The 23,425-nt window shown below is 43.5% G+C and overlaps 1 protein-coding gene across 1 annotated transcript in view; it reads left to right on the forward strand.

Annotated features, from left to right (window-relative positions):
- LOC126456642 (protein artichoke) overlaps nt 1-23,425 on the forward strand; it is a 368,100-nt gene that overhangs the window by 47,170 nt on the left and 297,505 nt on the right. The gene's annotated exons all lie outside the window — the stretch shown is intronic.

Consider the following 23,425-nt stretch of genomic DNA (forward strand, 5'->3'; position numbering starts at 1 on the left):
TGAACAGGAGAAAAAAGTGGGGAAAGACATGTACCGAGGCGAATCGATAGGAGAGGGACAAAGGAAGTTTCTCTCTAGGAACCAAGAGATAAGAAGATAATGCGATGTTGCCCTAATAGGAAGTGGGTAGGTGACAATAGAAAACCTGCTAGAGTGACATGGATGCGTATAGCTAAATGCCATATTGCATGAAAAGTCTGCAAGAGGCTTTCGATGAACAGCAGCGGATGACTATGGCGATAGATGTATTTTCTCTGAGTCTATTCACAGCCTGAATTCTATGTTTCGAATATTCTGAGAAATTATGATCTCGAGCAAACAACGCAAATGAAGTGCTGTCGTAGCCCCAGAGCGCATAGAAATTTGGAAGGAAAATCAGCATTGGCCGTATTTTGTTGTTTTATTGTCAGCAAAATCGATTTTCAGTCACTTAGTGACCATCCTCACTGCTAGAAGTTAAAAATTTACACATAACGATCAGAGAGTATAAAACCGGAAATCGCAACTACACCTGCGTATGAACATAACAGTTGTTAGGAACATACCTGTAATATACAATTAAAATTTGGTAGGCACTGGTATCAAGCTATAGCCACAAGCTTAGAGCGATCACATAAACTGAGGCCGCTGTTTGCATGCACCTGTACAGCCGACCTCGGTGGGACAGAGCTTGGAACGCCCTCTATGTGACATGTGTCACGTGAAGACTTAATATTACTGGTTTTGCGAGATATTAACACTAAATAACTCTTGTGCATTTGTGAATCATGAAGTAATTCAAATTTAAAATGTACGTAAAAACGTAGCAGACGAAGGGGGAAGAAAACATCTAAAATACACTGGCGTATTGTTTTTAAAAAACCAACTTACAAAACGTAAAACAAATCGATAATAACGTGTCAGAGTACAAGGCAAGTAAAAATGAAAAACTGATTTTACGTAAATCACGAACGTTGTACTTCTAACTTCCCACGCCAGATGGTGGGTACTATGTTTTTTTTTAAAATTTGTGTTATACCTCATTTCGTGTTATTCATATATTATTCTTTTTCCATTTTTTTCTTTTTTACTCGTCCTGCACTCTGACGACTTATTATCGATCTGTTTTATGTTTTGTAAGTTGGTTTCTTAAAAACAATACGCCAGTGTATTTTAGGTGTTTCCTTTCCCCTTCGTCTGCTATGTTTTTCACGTACATTTTAAATTTGCAAATGCACAAGAGATATTTTGTGTTAATATCTCACAAAACCAGTAATATTAAGTCTTCATGTGACACATGTCACATAGAGGGCGTTCCAAGCCCTCTCACACCGAGGTCGGCTGTACAGGTGCAATTTATGTGATCGCTCTAAGCTTGTGGTTATAGCTTGATACCAGTGCCTACCAAATTTTAATTGTATATTACAGGTATGTTCCTAACAACTGTTATGTTCATAGGCAGGTGTAGTTGTGATTTTCTGTTTTATACTCTCTGATCGTTATGTGTAAATTTTTAACTTCTAGCACTGAGGACGGTCACTGAGTGACTGAAAATCGATTTTGCTGGCAACAAAACAACAAAATACGGCCAATGTTGATTTTCCTTCCAATTCTATACACTATTTGGCCGTGGTGCACGCAACGCTCCATGCAGTCGCCAATCAATAGCATAGAAATTTGTTTGTGTAATTAAATCCATCTTCAAAACTTTTTCAAATAGTTCTCTAGACGCGAATTTGTAGATGTAGTGGTATAGTCAATGTTAGAGAAGACGCCGGAAGATGCCACGAAGTTCACATCGCAAGATAGAAAGCTAGTGGAAAAAACACTACCAGAAATGGGTACACTAGAGTGGCCCTTATTTGGTTCTTCTTTTTTTTTATATAACTTTTCCGAGGCTACCGTCCTCCCCCCTCATCACCACCTAGTTTGGTTCCATTTCATGTAGAAATGACCTGCGTGAAATCTTAGATCAGTTGGATAAGGGGAAGGAGGTGCCACTGGACCGTGAAAATGGGAAAAACCATCAGCTTCTCAAATTATTACTTCCGCGTGATAAATTTATTCGTTAGCCAATGTAGGTAGGTTCTATACGCCTATCTCCTTAACAGAATGAATTTTCAAGTGACAATCACTTTAGTGACAGGTCAGTGACTCCAAGATAGGTGGACAGCAGTCAGAGAGGGCCGAGCCGTTCCTTTCTTATAAAACAACCCAGACCATCACATCTGTCTTTCACTTTCGAGGGAAGGCAGCAGCCGTAACAAGGGCATATCTGCAGTTGTTCACGTGTGAAAATTTATTTTTTCGGCTATTACTCCCGTGAAATAACTTCAAACAAACTGCCATCTCTCAAATAAACAATCGTCTAAGGTCGTCTTTTACAGTTCACGGATGTATAAATTAAAATTAACTGTGCATCAGAGTAACACACCAGTGGTACGGGGAGTGATGATTAATTGAAAAAAAGGACAAATTCTGGTACAAGAGCTGAAAAAACTAGATAACAAAATTAGGTGACTGCAAATAACATTACGGGGTATCATCCGATGTTAATAAGCGAAAAGAAACAGATTTTGTTCGAAACGTTGTTCGTTTTTTTTTTTTTTTTTGGAAAATCACATGCTAATTCTTGAAATATCATTACTACTGAGGAAGATTAACAGTATTTCACCAACAAACGATTGAAAGGACGGCCAGTGTTCATGTATGGAATCGATGGCCAGCTTCTTGAGAACGAAGGAAGAGCGTATGAGAGAGAAGAGGCAGCTGGGTAGAGTCGAGAGCGATGCGAATATGAAATTTAGCAGTTTGATAGCTCATTTATTTGTCAAGTTATGACATAAATTTTATACATTCATTCGAAAATAAAATTAAATAAGAATCCACTTCCAATTAAGTGCTGATAACTGTATTCATATTTCGATCGTTTAACTTGCTATCGTTCGGACCTTTCTCATCATTTTTTCTCAGATGTATTTGTGTAATTGGTGACCATTTCAAACAGTGTTGAATCAGAGTTATTTAATTTCGAGAAAACTCCAGGAATACTAACAGATAACACTGGCATGGAGGAGGTCATTCTGTTCGAGATACCTAATTATATTTGAGCTCTGAATATGTTCCAAGGTTCTAAAATAAATATATGACGAATATACTGGACAGTAGTTTTACGAATCACGTTTCCTGCAATTCTCGTAGATAATTGTGGTTTTCTCCCGTCCAGTTGGCACAATATTTTTTTTTCTTTGATAGATCTTCGATATATTCGCAATACAGTCTGAGAGGGATAAGATCAGGGCCTGGAGCTTTGTTCAGTTTAAAGGATTTCATCTGCTTCTCATCACCACTGACATTAATATACACTCCTGGAAATTGAAATAAGAACACCGTGAATTCATTGTCCCAGGAAGGGGAAACTTTATTGACACATTCCTGGGGTCAGATACATCACATGATCACACTGACAGAACCACAGGCACATAGACACAGGCAACAGAGCATGCACAATGTCGGCACTAGTACAGTGTATATCCACCTTTCGCAGCAATGCAGGCTGCTATTCTCCCATGGAGACGATCGTAGAGATGCTGGATGTAGTCCTGTGGAACGGCTTGCCATGCCATTTCCTCCTGGCGCCTCAGTTGGACCAGCGTTCGTGCTGGACGTGCAGACCGCGTGAGACGACGCTTCATCCAGTCCCAAACATGCTCAATGGGGGACAGATCCGGAGATCTTGCAGGCCAGGGTAGTTGACTTACACCTTCTAGAGCACGTTGGGTGGCACGGGATACATGCGGACGTGCATTGTCCTGTTGGAACAGCAAGTTCCCTTGCCGGTCTAGGATTGGTAGAACGATGGGTTCGATGACGGTTTGGATGTACCGTGCACTATTCAGTGTCCCCTCGACGATCACCAGTGGTGTACGGCCAGTGTAGGAGATCGCTCCCCACACCATGATGCCGGGTGTTGGCCCTGTGTGCCTCGGTCGTATGCAGTCCTGATTGTGGCGCTCACCTGCACGGCGCCAAACACGCATACGACCATCATTGGCACCAAGGCAGAAGCGACTCTCATCGCTGAAGACGACACGTCTCCATTCGTCCCTCCATTCACGCCTGTCGCGACACCACTGGAGGCGGGCTGCACGATGTTGGGGCGTGAGCGGAAGACGGCCTAACGGTGTGCGGGACCGTAGCCCAGCTTCATGGAGACGGTTGCGAATGGTCCTCGCCGATACCCCAGGAGCAACAGTGTCCCTAATTTGCTGGGAAGTGGCGGTGCGGTCCCCTACGGCACTGCGTAGGACCCTACGGTCTTGGCGTGCATCCGTGCGTCGGTCCCAGGTCGACGGGCACGTGCACCTTCCGCCGACCACTGGCGACAACATCGATGTACTGTGGAGACCTCACGCCCCACGTGTTGAGCAATTCGGCGGTACGTCCACCCGGCCTCCCGCATGCCCACTATACGCCCTCGCTCAAAGTCCGTCAACTGCACATACGGTTCACGTCCACGCTGTCGCGGCATGCTACCAGTGTTAAAGACTGCGATGGAGCTCCGTATGCCACGGCAAACTGGCTGACACTGACGGCGGCGGTGCACAAATGCTGCGCAGCTAGCGCCATTCGACGGCCAACACCGCGGTTCCTGGTGTGTCCGCTGTGCCGTGCGTGTGATCATTGCTTGTACAGCCCTCTCGCAGTGTCCGGAGCAAGTATGGTGGGTCTGACACACCGGTGTCAATGTGTTCTTTTTTCCATTTCCAGGAGTGTATATTTCACACGTCTTGGCAGTGGTGTGACATTTAAATTAGGGCGATACTCCCGAGTTCTTTCCAAAAGAACATCTGAAAACAAAATTAAGCATTTCTGCTTCTCCTTTGCTATCCTCAATTTCAGTTCACATCTCATCCACGAGTTTCCAGGTACTAGCTTTGGCACTCGTCAAACAGTTCAAACATTGCCCTCTTGACAGCCACAAGTGTTGCATTTATTCTTTCATTTAGCATCTCTCTATCTGTTTTCTGTTTTACACCCATTCCCCAGTAGTGTCCGTTTCCGTACAGGATCTGTATACCATGGGGAGCCCCTCCCATCATAAACTGTTCTGCAGTGAAGGTATCTCTCCAGTGCATGCTTAACAATTCTTTTAAACTTGAGTTACTTTTTCTCTGATGCTCATATCCCGTGCTAAAATTTCAAGTTTCTCATTGAGATATGAGACTATTGCCTCTTTATCTACTTTACTGAACATATAAATCTTTGTACTTCTTTTAGTTGCCCTTTGTACATGGGTAATCAATGTTGCTACAAATACCTCATGGTCAATGGTACCTGTTTGAATGTGCACATCTACAAAGAGGTAAGGTGTCAGGTCAGTTTGTTGCCGTTAGATCTAATGTGTTCCCTTTATGAGTGGCTGACCCTGCCAAAGGCTCGATCGAAATCCATCGATATCAGAGCTCCGCGTAGTCGACATACCTTCGCCAGTGCGACTGAATCAGGGTATTCGCCGAGTGCAGTTTGGACGTTGCTAGCGCCGCCGAGGGATATCTGGTCAAGCGATACCGCGAGATGCAGTATTCTTGTAAGTCGTACTGCTAGCAGTCTTGCAAATAACATAAAATCATCATTAATTAGTGTAAGGGGCGGTAATCTCTGAGACGTATGCCATCTGAAGGTTTAGGTATTGGGATGACTCTACAAAGGCAGCCGAAAGTGACATGTCGGGAGAAGTGTTGAAAGGTCCGACGAAACTCTAAGGGTATTCCGCCCGTCCCGGCGACTTATTGAGCGCCTCCTCGCCTATTGCTTCCATCACTTCATACTCGTTAATTTACTCCGGTAGTATAGCTTCTGGCTCTTGATCAAGCGTTCCAAAGAGCGTGGAGTAACATAATGTAGGGCCGCCATCTCGTGATCTTCTTCGATGTATAATCGGATATAATGGTCAACGAAGGCATTTGCCGTGACATTTTGTGTCATCAGATGTGTCAGTGGTGCGTATTAGGGTCCTGTAGCGCCGCATATGTTCATTACATCGCCGCTTGTGTTCATTAATGACATGGTGCATCGATGGGCGTTGCCCCGCAGCGCGATCTAGCATCCTTGCGCGGGGTGCTACTCCTTCCAGATGAGACTTTTTCCGTGGCTGTTTGTACCACTACCTGTCGTTCAGGAGAGGGAGACCTGGTTGGTACTTTCTCGCAATATCGTGAAATAGAAGTTTAAAGTCAGAGGTCTCCACTGTGAATGTTCGCGCCCCAATGCAATCAACGCACGCCGTATCGTCGGTTTAGCACATTCCAACCACCAACGTAATATCGTAGGTTAATATCTGTCGACGCCCTTCACAAAACAGCACGACTTCTTCAATAACTTGGTGACACTCTGGAGTTTTAAGGTGGGCGACATTCAAAATCCATAAGCCGCAGCTTCGCCGCACCTGCTGTCTTTGGAAGGCGACCGTGCAGATATATACCGTGTGGTCAGAGAAGGTCACAGTCCACAGGTTTGCATAATGGATATCAGGTCAGAGGCGGCGTGTGACGTAGACGCTATCGATGCGACTGGCGGAGTGGCTAGTTACGTATGTATATCCGGTTCGGTCTCCATGGACGTGTCCCACGAATCTGCCAATTGCAGATCTCGTAACAATGTTCTCAATTCTGGACACGAGTTATAACGTGGCAACTGATTTTCGGCGCCAGGACAGAATTGAAGTCACCGCTGCAGATGTATAATGAACATGCCGCCCTAAAAAGAGCGGAGCTATTTCTCCTGTGAAGAAGCGCGATCGTTCTTTTCGTGTGTCGGTGCGTGGCGGCATGTAGATGTTGATAAGCGGCACTCCAAGTACTGTTACAGCCATTCCGCGTGCCGATAGTAGGTAGGTGATGTCCGCTGCTATGATGCCCTCTTTAAGGAGTATCGCTCTGTCACTACCAGTTTCTGAAGCTGGTGACGTCACGCCAACTGAGCTTCCCAAGCATGACTTCCAACCCGCATAACAGCTTTAGTTCTGCCATTACCTCAGCTCCTGCCTTCCAAACTTCACAGAAATTCTCCTGGAAGAAAGGACGTTGCGGAGACATGGCTTAGCAACAGCCTGCAGCGAAAAGTGCGCTGATATGTAACTTTCTGTGCATATGAAAATTACGTGTCAGATAGAGACTGGAACTCGGGACCTTTGACTTTCGCGGGCAAGTGCTCTGCCGACTGAGCTACACACGTACGGCTCCTGACCCGTCCTTACAGTTGTACTTTCGCCAATACTTCACTCCTACTCCAGCTTCAATGGAGGTAGGAGATGAGGTATTGGTGGAAGTAAAGCTGTGAGGTGAACGTCTCCTGCATCTTGCTTGGGTAGCTCGGTTGGCAGAACACCTGCCCGCAAAAGTCAACAGTTCCGAGTTCGAGTCTCGGTCCCGCACTCAGTTTCAATCTGCCAGAAAATTTCATTAAAAGAATAACTTTAAACTGAGCTTTCTGATTCTTTTTTTAATTTATGGGCCTGATATGCTACAGGTTTTATTAGTAATCTTTAAGAACTGGAGTGATTAACAGACAAAACGAGATATATGCTTATAAAATTTAGAATTTATCTGATACGTTTTTTAGGTTATTGTCACTAACATATCAGACAACAGCGCTAATTTACTGTAAATGCAGACAATACACATTCCCGCTGAAATAAAAATAGTATTACGCAATATGTCACTTACACTGCTGGAAAAATAAATCGCAACACCAAGGAGTTGTGCCACATATACGAAAGTTGGTACACGAGTTTCTAAATCACTAAAACGATATCTATTTGAATATCGCGCCAGTCGTATAAGAGTGGCTCAATGGCTCAAATGGGTCTGAGCACTATGCGACTTAACTTCTGAGGTCATCAGTCGCCTAGAACTTAGAACTAATTAAATAGCACACTGGACTCGCATTCGAGAGGACGACGGTTCAATCCCGCGTCCGGCCATCCTGATTTAGGTTTTCCGTGATTTCCCTAAATCGCTCCAGGCAAATGCCGAGATGGTTCCTTTGAAAGGGCACGGCCGACTTCCTTCCCCGTCCTTCCCTAATCCGATGAGACCGATGACCTCGCTGTTTGGTCTCTTCCCCCAAACAACCCAACTAATTAAACCTAACTAGCCTAAGGACATCACACACATCCACGCCCGAGGCAGGATTCGAACCTGCGACCGCAGCGGTCGCTCGGCCCCAGACTGTAGCGCCTAGAACCGCACGGCCACTCCGGCCGGCTATAAGAGTGGCGCTAGTAGCTACGAGAAGATGGACGCTCCTCCTGGGATATTGCAGAAAGACTTGGCAGGAATGTAGCCACTGTACGTGATTGCTCGCAGCGATGGTTACGATAATTTACCGTCACACGATGACCAGTCTCCGGATGGAGACGTGGAACTACTGAGAGGGAAGACCAACGAGTTTGACGTTTGGCTCTGGCGCAGCGTACTACATCTGCAGCAACAATCTGAGCAGCAGCTGGTGTCACAGAGACACAACGAACTGTTACCAATCGGTTACTCCGAGGACGCTCTGGGCCAGACGCCCTGCAGCATGCATTCCGCTGACCCCAAACCACCCCCATTTGTGAATTCAGTGGTGTCAAACGAGAGATCGTTGGACAGGGTGGAGGGCTGTTGTGTTTTCTGATGAAGGCTTGTTCTGCCTCAGAGCCAGTAGTAACTGTGTGTTAGTTGCAAGGAGGCTCGTTTGGGGTCTGCAACCGACCTGCCTGTTTGCTAGACATATCGGACCTGCACCTAAAGTTATGGTCTGGGGTGCGACTTCGTATGACAGTAGGAGCACTTTCGTGGTTATTTCACCCAACTAGACTGCAAATTTGTATGCCAGTCTGGTGATTCGACCTGTGTGTTGCCATTCATGATCGGCATTCCAGGGGGTGTTTTTCAACAGAATAACGCTCGCCCCCATACCGCCCAGCATGCTCTACGGAGTGTCGGCATGTTGCCTTGGCCTGCTCGATCACCACACCTGTCTCCAGTCGAGCACATATGGGACATCATCAGAGGACACCTCCAGCATCATCCACAACCGGCGTTAACCGCCCCTGTACTGACCGACCAAGTGCAACGGGCAGGTAACTCCATCCACGAACTGACATCCGGCACCTCTGCAACACAATGCATACAAGTTTGCATGCTTATATTCAACATTCTGGCGGTTACACCTGTTATTAATGTAGCAGCATCTCACATTTTCAATGGAATATCTGGCGCTTTCTTAACCTGTGATCCTGCAGAGTTCATCTTTTAAATATATTACCTAGACAAATGTATTCCCAAAATTTCATTACCGTACACTAAATATTTTTTGGTGTTGCAGTTTCTTTCTGTCAGTGTATTTATAGTAAAGGTAAATGACAAACGCCTATTTGCTATGAAATAAATTGTGCTCATCGTCGTTGAGTACACCATCGCAGGCGCTCCTGTCTGTGATGCAGCGTCAAGGGTAACCGCAGCCATGGTCTCCGAGCTGATAGTCCATGCTGCTGCAAACGTCGTCGAACTGTTCGTGCAAGTGGTTGTTGTCTTGCAAACGTCCCCATCTGTTGACTCAGGGAACGAGACGAGACGTGGCTGCACGATCCGTTACAGCCATGCGGATAAGATGCCTGTCATCTCGACTGCTAAAGATACAAGGCCCTTGGGATCCAGCACGGCGTTCCGTATTACCCTCCTGAACCCACCGATTCCATATTCTGCTAACAGTCATTGGATCTCAACCAACGCGAGCAGCAATGTCGCGATACGATAAACCGCAATCGCGATAGGCTACAACCCGACCTTTATCAAAGTCGGAAACGTGATGGTACGCATTTCTCCTCCTTACACGAGGCATTACAACAACGTGTCACCAGGCAACGCCAGTCAATTGCTGTTTGTGTATGAGAAATCGGTTGGAAACTTTCCTCATGTCAGCGCGTTGTAGGTGTCGCCACGGGCGACAACCTTGTGTGAATGCTCTTAAAAGCTAATCATTTGCATATTATAGCATCGTCTTCCTGTCGTCCGGAAGTTCGCGTCTGTAGCACGTCATCTTCGTGGTGTAGCAATTTTAATGGCCGGTAGTGTAGTAAAACACGCTAATTACGTTAATTACGAACATCCCTTCTCAAATACATCTGCTGTTTGGTCTCGAACACAATATTTCGTTTACAGAAAGCACCACACGCCAATGTTACTCTTGTTTTTTTTGTTTCATTGTCCATCCGGACAATGTCATCTGCCCTAAATACAAAAAAATTTGTGATCCCTTCGTCACTCCTGCAAAATTTTTACTTTAATGTTTTCATTGTTTATTCGTCTTATTATATTTATTACCACAGGTCATTTACATACGAAATAAAGAAATCTGCTCGATTATGTTTGAAAAAATCAGTAATATAGATCACGAAAGCCAGTAACATCGTTCGTTCATATACATACATCATTTATTTATGTTATCTAGACAAATGTATCCCCAAAGTTTCATTACCGTACACATAATATTTCTTGGTGTTGCAGTTTATTTCTGTCCGTGTATTTACAGTAAAGGTAAAAAACAAACGCCATGGGATATCTTAATATTGTGTCGTGCCTGCTTTTGACCGGCATAGTGCAGCAACTCGACGTTGCATGGACTCAACGAGACGGTGGAAGTTCTCTGCAGAAATTTTGAGCCATGCAGCCTCTACAGCGTCTAAAATTGCGGAAGTGTTGCTGGTGCAGGATTTTTTGCACGAGCTGACCCCTCGATTATCTCCCGTAGATGTTCGATGGGATTCATGTCGGGTGATCCGGGTGGCGAAATCATTCACTCTAATTACCCAGAATGTTCTTCAAACCAATCGCGTACAACTGTGGTCCGGTGACATGCCATAGTGTCATCCATAAAAATTCCATCGTTGTTTGGGAACATGAAGTACGCGAACAGCTGCAAATGGTCTCCAAGTAGCTGAATATAACCGTTTCCAGTCAATGTGCCATTCCATTCCGTATAAACACACCCCACACCATTATGGAGCCACCAACAGCTTGCACAAAACCTTGTTAACCACCTCGGTCCATTGCTTCGTGGGGCCTGTGCCACACTCGACACCACCATCAGCTCTTACCAACTGAAATCGGGACTCATCCCACTAGGCCACGGTTTTTCAGTCTTCTAGAGTCCAATCGATATGGCCACAGTCCAAGGAGAGGCGCTACAGCCGAGCTCGTGCTGTCAGCAAGGGCACTCGCGTCGGTCGGCTAATGCCGTGGCACATTAGTGCCAAATTTCGCCTCACTGTCCTAGCAGATACGTTCGTTGTAAGTCCCACATTGATTTTACGCAGTGTTGCTTGTTCGTTAGCACTGACAACTCTAGGCAAACACCGCTGTTCTCGAACGTTAAGTGAAAGCCGTCGGCCTCTACGTTGTCTATGGTGAGAGGTACTGACTGATATTTGGTATTCTTTGCACGCTGTTGAGACTGTGGGTCTCGGCATACTGAATTCCCTAACGATTTCCGAAATGGAACGGCCCATGCGTCGAGTTCCAACTACTATCCCACGTTCAAAGTCTGTTAATTCGTCTCGTGTGGCTATGATCACATCCGCCACCATTTCACATGAATCATCTGAGTACAGTTGTAGAATTTTGGAACACGTATTATGTTCGAGTATAATGACTTTTCTGGAGACTAGAAATCTACTCTGTAGGAATCAGCATGGGTTTCGAAAAAGACGATCGTGTGAAACCCAGCTCGTGCTATTCGTCCACGAGACTCAGAGGGCCATAGACACGGGTTCCCAGCTAGATGCCGTGTTTCTTGACTTCCGCAAGGCGTTTGATACAGTTCCCACAGTCGTTTAATGAATAAAGTAAGAGCATATGGACTATCAGACCAATTGTGTGATTGGATTGAAGAGTTCCTAGATAACAGAACGCAGCATGTCGTTCTCAATGGAGAGAAGTCTTCCGAAGTAAGAGTGATTTCAGGTGTGCCATAGGGGAGTGTCGTAGGACCGTTGCTATTCACAGTATACATAAATGACCTTGTGGATGACATCGGAAGTTCACTGAAGCTTTTTGCGGATGATGCTCTGGTATATCGAGAGTTTGTAACAATGGAAAATTGTACTGAAATGCAGGCGGATCAGCAACGAATTGACGCATGGTGTAGGGAATGGCCGTTGAATCTCAATGTAGAGATGTGTAATGTGCTGCGAGTACATAGAAAGAAAGATCCTTTATCATTTAGCTACAGTATAGCAGGTCAGCAAGTGGAAGCAGTTAATTCCATAAATTATCTGGGAGTAGGCATTAGGAGTGATTTAAAATTGAATGATCATATAAAGTTGATCGTTGGTAAAGCAGATGCCAGACTGAGATTCACTGGAAGAATCCTAAGGAAATGCAATCCGAAAACAAAGGAAGTAGGTTACAGCACACTTGTTCGTCCACTGCTTGAATATTGCTCACCAGTGTGGGATCCGTACCAGATAGGGTTGATAGAAGAGATAGAGAAGATCCAACGGAGAGCAGCGCGCTTCGTTACAGGATCATTTAGTAATCGTGAAAGCGTTACGGAGATGATAGATAAACTCCAGTGGAAGACTCTGCAGAAGATACACTCAGCCGGCCGAAGTGGCCGTGCAGTTAAAGGCGCTGCAGTCTGGAACCGCAAGACCGCTACGGTCGCAGGTTCGAATCCTGCCTCGGGCATGGGTGTTTGTGATGTCCTTAGGTTAGTTAGGTTTAACTAGTTCTAAGTTCTAGGGGACTAATGACCTCAGCAGTTGAGTCCCATAGTGCTCAGAGCCATTTTTGAAGATACACTCAGTAGCTCGGTACGGGCTTTTGTAGAAGTTTCGAGAATATACCTTCACCGAGGAGTCAGGCAGTACATTGCTCCCTCCTACGTATATCTCGCGAAGAGACCATGAGGATAAAATCAGAGAGATTAGAGCCCACACAGAGTCATACCGACAATCTTTTTTTCGACGAACTATACGAGACTGGAATAGAAGGGAGAACCGATAGAGGTACTCAAAGTACCCTCCGCCACACACCGTCGGGTGGCTTGCGGAGTATGGATGCAGATGTAGACGTAGAAGCTCTGTCTGTAGATTAGCCTTTTACATCTTGCGTACGTGATACTAACGCCATCTGTATATGTGCATATAACTATCCCATGACTTTCGTCACCGCACTGTAGTGGTTGCTGTTGAAAGAGATATCCGAGGGCTGGTCGTTAAGTTGTAATTATAATCTCGAGAAAATGAAGTTACATAATTAATTTCTTGGTTGTTTGCAGGTACTTGTCTGCAGTTATGCTACACATTGTTCTCCTCGCACCATGTAGCGTAGCATTCCTCTAGAAGATCCAAAGGAAGATGGTACAGCCTAGTGAGAAAGTGGAGGGCCCCATTGTATTTTGTATTTTGTCTCGTCTGGCGGCATGTTACAGTACTGTGGCGCGGGGATTTCAGTGTATACCAGGACTGCAGGAGTCTACTTGCTTAACATAAAAAACGTAAAATTGACTATGTACCCGCCATGTCGCTAATCATTCAATTGCCGGACATTTGCCACGCCAGACATTAGCTACGCCGGATATTTGCCACACTTGCCCCTTCACCAGATAGCTCGAGTAGCGATCTCTCAGGCAAGGGACGCCCTGCCTCGTACTTCTTCTGTCCGCTTTCAAACCGCCTTCTCCACATCTTACTCGATACAACCAGTACGTAAGGAACCTTCTTCTTCGACATCTTGGCGATATAGAGAGCTTCTTTTCCGAAATCGAAATATTTATAACTTTTAGGAAACGAAAGCAATACCGACGATTATGTCAGTGTGTAATTAGTTCTGCCAAGTATAAATATAGATCCCTCTGTCTGTACGGTAGCTTCCTTTCACGCTTACTGATTGCGATAGAAACAGTCCACCGCCATGGGAGCAACAAGAAACGAACGATGTAAAGAAAATGCGAATGTACGCTAATAACTTCTTTTTGATCACTGCATTTGTGCCTACTTTAATTACTACAACTGCATGCCCAAAAGACAATAAGGAAAGAAGAAATGGGTATGTGAATGTTTGAAAAGAAGAACGACGTACTCCATATTAATTTACTCTCTAAAATCCGATATCCCTTGTGGTGAAATATTAGTTAATAAAGTGTAGCGGGACAATATTCAAAACATGACTGAATATACGTTCACTAAATAGAGATAAGAACATCTATGATTGACATGTCATCTAAAGTCAACGTACAATTTTAAAATGTTAGGAATAAGGAAATGAAGTAATACAGAATGCTATGCTTGTAACGTACGTTATTGTTCTACATTGTTTGGCTCTGATATTTACAGGGTCACAGAGAAAACATCCTAGGTTTTGGAGGCAAAAACCCTAATTGTAATTATCTGCACTACAACAGAAACAAGAAGCACAACTTAAGGAAAAATAATGTAATGTGTGTTTCAGCTGACAAGAGACATTGAAGCAGGCAGTTCCTGTAACTTAGTATGGGCAGAGGTTATATTCGACAACCGGAATAAATTAATAACTGGCTCCTTTTACCGACCCCCGGTCTTAGATGAAACAGTTGCTGAACAGTTCAAAGAAAACTTGAGTCTCATCACAAATAGGTACCCTACTCATACAATTATAGTTGGCAGTGAGTTCAATCTACCCTCCGTATGTTAACAAAAATTCATTTTCAGACCCTATTGTAGACAGAAAACAACTTCCGTAATTATTCTAAATGCTTTTTTAAAAATTATTTTGAACAATTTGTTCACGAGGCCATTCAAATTGTAAATGGTTACGAAAACACACTTGACTTCTTAGCCACAAATAATCCTGACCATCACGACGGATACGGGGATAAGTGAACACACAGTCGTAGCGAGGCTCAATTCCGTAACAAAGAAATTCACCAAAACTAAACGCGAAATATATCTATTTATAAAAGCGGTTAAAAATTCGCTTGACGTCTTTCTAAGAGACAGTCTCCAATCCTTCCAAACTCTTTAAGTGAAGACCATATGTGGCTTAAGTTCAAAGAAATAGTATCAACAGCACTCGAGAGATTCATACCAAATAAATTAATAAGAGACGGAACTGATCCTCCCTGGTACACAAAACACGACAGAAAGCTGTTGCAAGAGCACCGAAAAAGGCACGTATAATTTAGACGAATCCAAAATCTCCAAGATTGGCGAAGTTTTACTGAGGCTCGAAATTTGGTACGCATTTCAATGCGAGTTGCATTTAATAGTTTCCACAATGAAACTCTCTCTAGAGATGTGGCGGAAAATCCAAAGAGATTCTGGTTCTATGTTAAGTAAACCAGCGGAAAGGCTCAGTAAGTACCCTTACTGCGCGACAGTGACGGTAATGTTGCTGATGACGATGCCACTAAAGTGGAGTTACTAAATGCAATTTTCCGAAATTCCTTCACCAAAGAAGACGAAGTAAATATTCTAGAATTCGAAATGAGAACCGCTGCAAACATAATATACACTCCTGGAAATGGAAAAAAGAACACATTGACACCGGTGTGTCAGACCCACCATACTTGCTCCGGACACTGCGAGAGGGCTGTACAAGCAATGATCACACGCACGGCACAGCGGACACACCAGGAACCACGGTGTTGGCCGTCGAATGGCGCTAGCTGCGCAGCATTTGTGCACCGCCGCCGTCAGTGTCAGCCAGTTTGCCGTGGCATACGGAGCTCCATCGCAGTCTTTAACACTGGTAGCATGCCGCGACAGCGTGGACGTGAACCGTATGTGCAGTTGACGGACTTTGAGCGAGGGCGTATAGTGGGCATGCGGGAGGCCGGGTGGACGTACCGCCGAATTGCTCAACACGTGGGGCGTGAGGTCTCCACAGTACATCGATGTTGTCGCCAGTGGTCGGCGGAAGGTGCACGTGCCCGTAGACCTGGGACCGGACCGCAGCGACGCACGGATGCACGCCAAGACCGTAGGATCCTACGCAGTGCCGTAGGGGACCGCACCGCCACTTCCCAGCAAATTAGGGACACTGTTGCTCCTGGAGTATCGGCGAGGACCATTCGCAACCGTCTCCATGAAGCTGGGCTACGGTCCCGCACACCGTTAGGCCGTCTTCCGCTCACGCCCCAACATCGTGCAGCCCGCCTCCAGTGGTGTCGCGACAGGCGTGAATGGAGGGACGAATGGAGGCGTGTCGTCTTCAGCGATGAGAGTCGCTTCTGCCTTGGTGCCAATGATGGTCGTATGCGTGTTTGGCGCCTTGCAGGTGAGCGCCACAATCAGGACTGCATACGACCGAGGCACACAGGGCCAACACCCGGCATCATGGTGTGGGGAGCGATCTCCTACACTGGCCGTACACCACTGGTGATCGTCGAGGGGACACTGAATAGTGCACGGTACATCCAAACCGTCATCGAACCCATCGTTCTACCATTCCTAGACCGGCAAGGGAACTTGCTGTTCCAACAGGACAATGCACGTCCGCATGTATCCCGTGCCACCCAACGTGCTCTAGAAGGTGTAAGTCAACTACCCTGGCCAGCAAGATCTCCTGATCTGTCCCCCATTGAGCATGTTTGGGACTGGATGAAGCGTCGTCTCACGCGGTCTGCACGTCCAGCACGAACGCTGGTCCAACTGAGGCGCCAGGTGGAAATGGCATGGCAAGCCGTTCCACAGGAGTACATCCAGCATCTCTACGATCGTCTCCATGGGAGAATAGCAGCCTGCATTGCTGCGAAAGGTGGATATACACTGTACTAGTGCCGACATTGTGCATGCTCTGTTGCCTGTGTCTATGTGCCTGTGGTTCTGTCAGTGTGATCATGTGATGTATCTGACCCCAGGAATGTGTCAATAAAGTTTCCCCTTCCTGGGACAATGAATTCACGGTGTTCTTATTTCAATTTCCAGGAGTGTAGGAGGAGGAGGAGGAGGAGGAGGTGGATGGGGAGACAAGCAGGTAATATCGTGCCAAATGTCCGGCGTGGCAAATGTTCGCTCACCAATCGTGCGCCCCCTCCAGCAGGAGGTTCCAGTCCCCCCTCGGGCACGGATGTGAGTTTCGTCCTAGCGTTAAGTTAGTTTCAGTAGTGTGTAAGTCTAGGGACCGATGACCTTAAAAGTTTGGTCCCTTAGGAATTCACACACATTTGAACATTTGACTACGTACCCATATGTTTTCGAGGTGACCATTACATTTAAACGACTTACCATTGTGCTATGAGAAAACAATGAGAATCTTGTATTGGCAAACATGAATGCCAAATTACGGTTTATTTGGAGGATTAAAGAGAAAAAAATCTCCTATGCTAAATAGTTTACAAGACATTCGCCAGTCTCTTCTCTGAGTATTTCTCGCCTGCCTTGGTCTTTTGTTAAAGCAGACAGACTGTAGAAATTTGAAGTTCTCAGGGAAAAATATTGTTATTAGTGACGGGTTTATGTGAAAGTCGCGAGAACTGTGCAGATGCGAAAGTGGTGAGAACTGTACGTTACAGTGTGCCATACTATGAAGTCACTGCCAAGTGAAAGACTATTTCTAAAACTGCGACAACCTCTTTTCATTGTGAATTCTCAGCATTAATTACTCCCCAGTACATACATATTACACAAAGACAACACCAGTAGAAACAACCACAATTTTGAGCATGCAGTTAGTCTTTTAGTGGTGCAGGATGAACTAGTAACGCGACCCTCATTTTTTGAAGAATAGAACTTCCTTGTACAAAATAGGTCCTTCTTAAGAAAATCAAGTTTTTCACACGTCAGTATTCATGACGTCATATCTCCCCAATGTGTCGTACGATTACTTGCATTCAGTGGTAAATATGGATATTGTCTGCAAAAGCGTTGCGAATGGAATTAGTAGACTAATAAAGAAGTAATAAACTAAAACGTCATACCTTATGCTAAAGTTTTACTGCATACACAGCGTGAAATTTAGTAAACGATACACTTTTTTTCCTTTCGCTGTTTTGTCTGTTAGTGTGTATGTTGGGTGGAGCGGGGGGGGGGGGGGGGGATGTAAGAGTTAGAGAGTACAGGTATGGAGAAGGTCTGAAATTATGTGAAAAATTCGTTGTAAATGCTCTCATTATTCTCAAAATTCTCAAATACTGTATGACTATGGTCTGAGTAATTGGCGTGCCGTGAGTTAAGTTGCCTGAAGATACATACGTAGTTTCTAACTTAAATGGTTGTCTTATTATTTTAAGTCTTTAAAGTAAGATTATACGTCTTAAAAAGTAGAGTTTGTCAGCATTTTACATTTTTAAATTCGAGGAATTATTATGTGAAATTCTGAAATTAAAAAGTTTCTTTCCCCTCGAAGCTGTTAGAGGGCATCCTGCAGCTGTAACTGTGTGATCGTTTTAACCGTTTTTTTTAAATAATGATAGTAGAGAGGGTATGGCAAAAACTTACACAGTGTAGCCTGCGATGTATAGAGAAGTGTGCCGTAAGAATACGTCTGGGGTCACAGATTTACATACAAAACTATTTTCGTGGCAGAACAACTATCATTCGATTTTGCGGAGAGACTGGAAGTTTTTTACCATGTAGCTTTCTACCTGTCACGTGACAGAGTACTGCTCCTTCGTGTAATGATTGACATTGCAGCGTCACATCTCTTCAACACTGAATTAACACTTAAAAAAATAAAAAGATGACGATTTTAAACATCATAAATCGTTTTTTATAAATGGACTACTGGACTCCGAAAGAATAGCCATTAAGCTGTAGTAGCAATTTTCATCTAAATTAGCATCACTATTAAACATTCTAGGATCCACTCTGTAAAAAAAAATGTCGCCACCTTCAGGGAGAGACAGATGTTATATCTATATTCAAGAACAGCAGCAACGGAATGAAGGTTAAAGGCCAAACCCCTCGACGTTTTGATTAATAAGATCAAAGCACTGGGTCAGGTGGATAAAAGTTTGAAGATAAATGGGCTATGGCCTAACTGATGGAAATATCACAACATTCGCTTGAGGTGGCTGAGAGAACTACGAAAAATTTAAAACTCGGAAGCTGAGCGAAGATTCGAACACGACTCTTGCTGAATCCATTATTAAGCATTACGTCACTACAGTCTATGAGAACAGTAATAGAACTGAAGACATGCGCGGAAAAACGGACTAACCCTCAAATGTAAAAACGTAGAGATAAGTGTTCCTATCTTTTGTTGGGTACTGGAACTATCGAAATTGGCATTGATCTCACCCCTAAACATCACTTAGGGCTGAGACCAATGCCAATTTTGATAGTTCCAATATCTCGAAGCTTTTACATTTTAGGCTTAGCCAGTTTTTCCACGCATGTCTTCAATTAAAGAACTGTACCATCTTAGTGCTTACATCTACATATTGGTAGCACTTATGATAGATCCAAGTTTCCAGAATCTTGTTGAAAATCGCCTTGTCGAAGACGTCCAACATGAGTTCCATAATTATTGAATGTTCGAAACGTAATAAGCGCATTGCACACTGTATGTTGGAAAAGCATTATGCCATAATTTCTAGGCCAATTCTGTATTTCTTAAATTCGCAATTAGTTTTGTTCGGTACCCTATCGAAGCCCTCTGAATAATATCCTTCAATTTCGGGTATTCAGCCGTCCTTTTTGTTTCATTATATTGAGGGTTTCATGGCACGTAGAACGCAACTAGTATCCTGGATGGAACGTCAGTGCAAGACACAAGTAAAAATGAGAAATGCAAAATTGCCATGGAATTACGCCATCATACGAAATATGATAGTACAGACAATTAATACTTGTTACAATTGCATACTCTGCGTCGCTGTTAACTGTGGGATATTATTATGATGGAAACAGGAGTAACTAGACATTCAATCTGACGGTGGTGAGCTTCAGAAACTGTCATCCGTCTCCAAGCGGACAGAAATGAGATGTCTTGTACTTCTTTTTGAAGTAACCATTGACCACATTATCAATGATTCATCACTTGCGTCAGTTATGCGGTTCTACCAGCTGGGACTGTGAAGTTCAGTCGTAATCATAGTGACATGTTTCCATTAATTTGTGGACCGATCACGCGTCGGATTAACGATGAAAAATCTCGATTGATGGCCATCAGAATAAAGATGAGTACCAAAACTACATATAATTCATCAAGAACCGTCATTGAGTTAGGAATCTAAAAATATTTTGTAACTCACTACATTCCAGTTGATAGGAATTGTTAGAATATGAGTAAATTAACGACAGTTCACGAATTGAAATGAAAATATAACTCCGTGAAATATAGCCTCTGCCACGCATCTCGCGGGTCTTGCAGAATATAACTGCGTGAGTTGCGATGGACAGAGTGTAGAACAAGAGAGCTAAAGCAACGATGTGTATAGAGCAAAGTGCCGCTCGTGGGTTCTGAGCTATAACGATGTACCGTTGCCTGTACAAGGCAAAGTCGTTTGACACCAAAGAAACCGTGCTGCCCAGGATAATTTGAGTTCTTTGGCGTGTTACATTTCTCTGTAGAGCTGTATAATGAGTTTAATGTCATCTCATTTCCTTCGAAAACTCTGCAAGCAGTTGTACGGGCAGAGGCGGATCACAACTGTACAACTAATTTATGCACAGTAAAATATGTTGTTCCTTGGCTCTATATAATAAAAGAAAGTAACTTTCTAATGAAAAAATAAATAGGAAATAAAAATAAATTGATCTCGGCAAAGAAAGGATTTGCATCTGACCCATTCAGAAAAGTTATGACGATCTGCTGGACGTCAAAATGTTTTTGAATCGCTTAACACGCTGATGTCTCTTCAGTGGCTCAAAGAGATGAAAACCACTGAATGTCAGGTCGCGACTGTTGGAATAAATTGCAAATGGCTACTAGAAATAACTTCAACTGAATAGTACTAATAGCATAACACACATAGAAGAAACGACACGTACAAGACTATACAAATTACTAGGATATTAATCTGAAGCAACCACATGCAGTTTGCTTTCCGTAAATAAATTCTCTCTCTTCTCATCCACCATCTACAACGCCGCCTCCCCTCCCCCCCCCCCCCCCCCCCTCCCGACCAGAATTTTTTTTTCTTAATAATGTAAGAGCCATCATGCCAGCTATCCTACACATGTGAATGAAGATACAACAACACCAATACTGCAGATATTAAAATACTGAAATAAATTACCAGAACATCGGAATTATACAAGGAAAGCTCACCTCTTTTATTAACCTGATGTTGCATCCCAGGAGCGATAAATAGATGCGTTCTTTCGACAGAATCCAGAAAAGAAGACTGAAGTGTATCGTCAGATGTTTGTGTCTCTTCTTCCGTAATTGTTGAATGGTATGTGGCGACAAAGATATTATCATTAAGTAAGTCCCTAACGATCTCTAAAAAAAATAAGAATCGCGTAAAACATTTACGTGTATCCATGTCGAAGAAGAGCGAAGAGTACGGGATATGACAAAATGTATTAGTATGCTACTCAAATTACTTTCAAATGTGAGACAGAGGCTACTTTTTACTGTAACAAAATTTCTGCCATCACTTTCATGTGTGAAGCGTGGTAAGAATGACTGGGATGTCTGTTAGCGAAACGTTACTGGTCTAATTTTATCTTCAAGAGTGAAGGAGCTGTAGGACGTTCAAGAACATTGATGCACTAACATTTGTTAAAATGTAATATCGACGAAAAAGGGTCCAAATGAGTATGCATAAGAATGTACCAGCAATAAGAGATTTCCTGTACGTAGGTTCAGCTGCAACCTCTATTTATTTATTTATTTATTTATTTAGCGTTTCTTTAGCCTGACCAGATGGGGGAAAAAAATAAATTATGAAGTTACGGATGAATTTGTACGATTAGGACAGCTGAAACAACAAATGAATTGTCACTTGAAGAAATAAACATAAGGGTAATAAAGACTTGGGGTTCATTTGAACAATTGAATACTGTTGTCGCAAGTAAATTGTCAAAACTTAAACGGGAAGTGAATCGATCATTTCACAGACAACCTAACTCCACATTGCATGCAGAATGAGTTATTTAGGTAGGGCCTTCTTTAAGTTTCTGTATAGAAACGACGTAATTTCCATCTACCTGTGTATGTTTTTTGTGTCTGGTAAGTTTGTGTTTGTTTCAGAAACAGCGTAACTCCTGGAATTCTGGTGTTCCTAATCTTAACGCGGCACCTCTGTTGATTCTGTTGGCAGTGCTGTGTAATCTGTTTATGCTAGCAATAAGATTTGTCACTGCTGAAGAGTTAGTTGTCTTTTAGACATAACAGAACATTCTTGGTCTGGTTACCTTATGTAATTATAAGGTGCAGGTTGATAGCAGTTTTATTTTCAAGTTCTGTGGTAATGAAAAACTCCACAAATGGAAACACGGGGATGAGGAACGAAGCTGAATGAAAGAGTGAGGTAATTAAAACAGTATGCGTTCAAGAAAGTGAACTATGCAAGAAAAACAATTCCGAAAAGAAAACAGCTGAGAAATTCAATTGTAATAAAGCTTGTTTTGCTAATGTTGATATATTTCATCAAACATCTCTGTTAGATAGATTTAATAATTTCAAGAGCAAAGACAAACAGGCTATATACTTACAAGGTCTCATCGTCTCTAATAATGCACAAAGACATCGTTCGTCTAAAAATGTGTCATCCATTAAGCGTGGTTAGAGTTTTAAGTACTTCATCGTACTCAATGATGAAAGGAAGGAGATCTGCCGAAATTAACATCATTCATCAACATATTGCGTCTTTTCCAAGAAAACAGGCTCACTATTTCTCCAAAGAGAAAAACTGCCTTGATGCAAAGTTAAATGGGAAAACCATATTTCAGATGTTTAAGAAAAAACATTCTGACATAGACATTACGAATGAGTATTATGTTAAATAATTCAAACACCATTTTTACCTCAGTTTTGGGAGGTCTCAGCCTGCTGTACATGTGAAATTCTGGAACAGAAATTGAAATCCTCATTCCATAAAGAAAGGGTAAAGGATGTTCCTGAAGCAGAATTAATGATCCACAAAAGAAGGGCTCAAAAATTTTACAATGCTCTTCAAGCTCCAACGAATCTGTGCAAAGGAAGGGAGTATCCGGCTGTTACTACATTTTACCACATGCAGAATATTTCACTGCTTAATATTTCGGTGCAGGAGCTGTTTTATCTTCGACAGTTAACCCTCAACGTTTTTTGAAATCATAATCCAAAATCAGGAGGTCATTTTAATCTTTATGATGAAACCCAGCTTAACAAAGGACCAAATGAAGTAGCTTCTTTTCTTCTGCATTACATAGATAACTGTATTCCGAAGGATGTGAAGGAGTTGCAGCCGACCGATGTGGCCGAGCGGTTCTAGGCGCTTCAGTCTGGAACCGCGCGACCGCTACGGTGGCAGGTTCGAATTCTGC

Source organism: Schistocerca serialis, chromosome 2 (assembly GCF_023864345.2).
Source record: "Schistocerca serialis cubense isolate TAMUIC-IGC-003099 chromosome 2, iqSchSeri2.2, whole genome shotgun sequence".
Lineage (NCBI taxonomy): Eukaryota > Metazoa > Arthropoda > Insecta > Orthoptera > Acrididae > Schistocerca > Schistocerca serialis.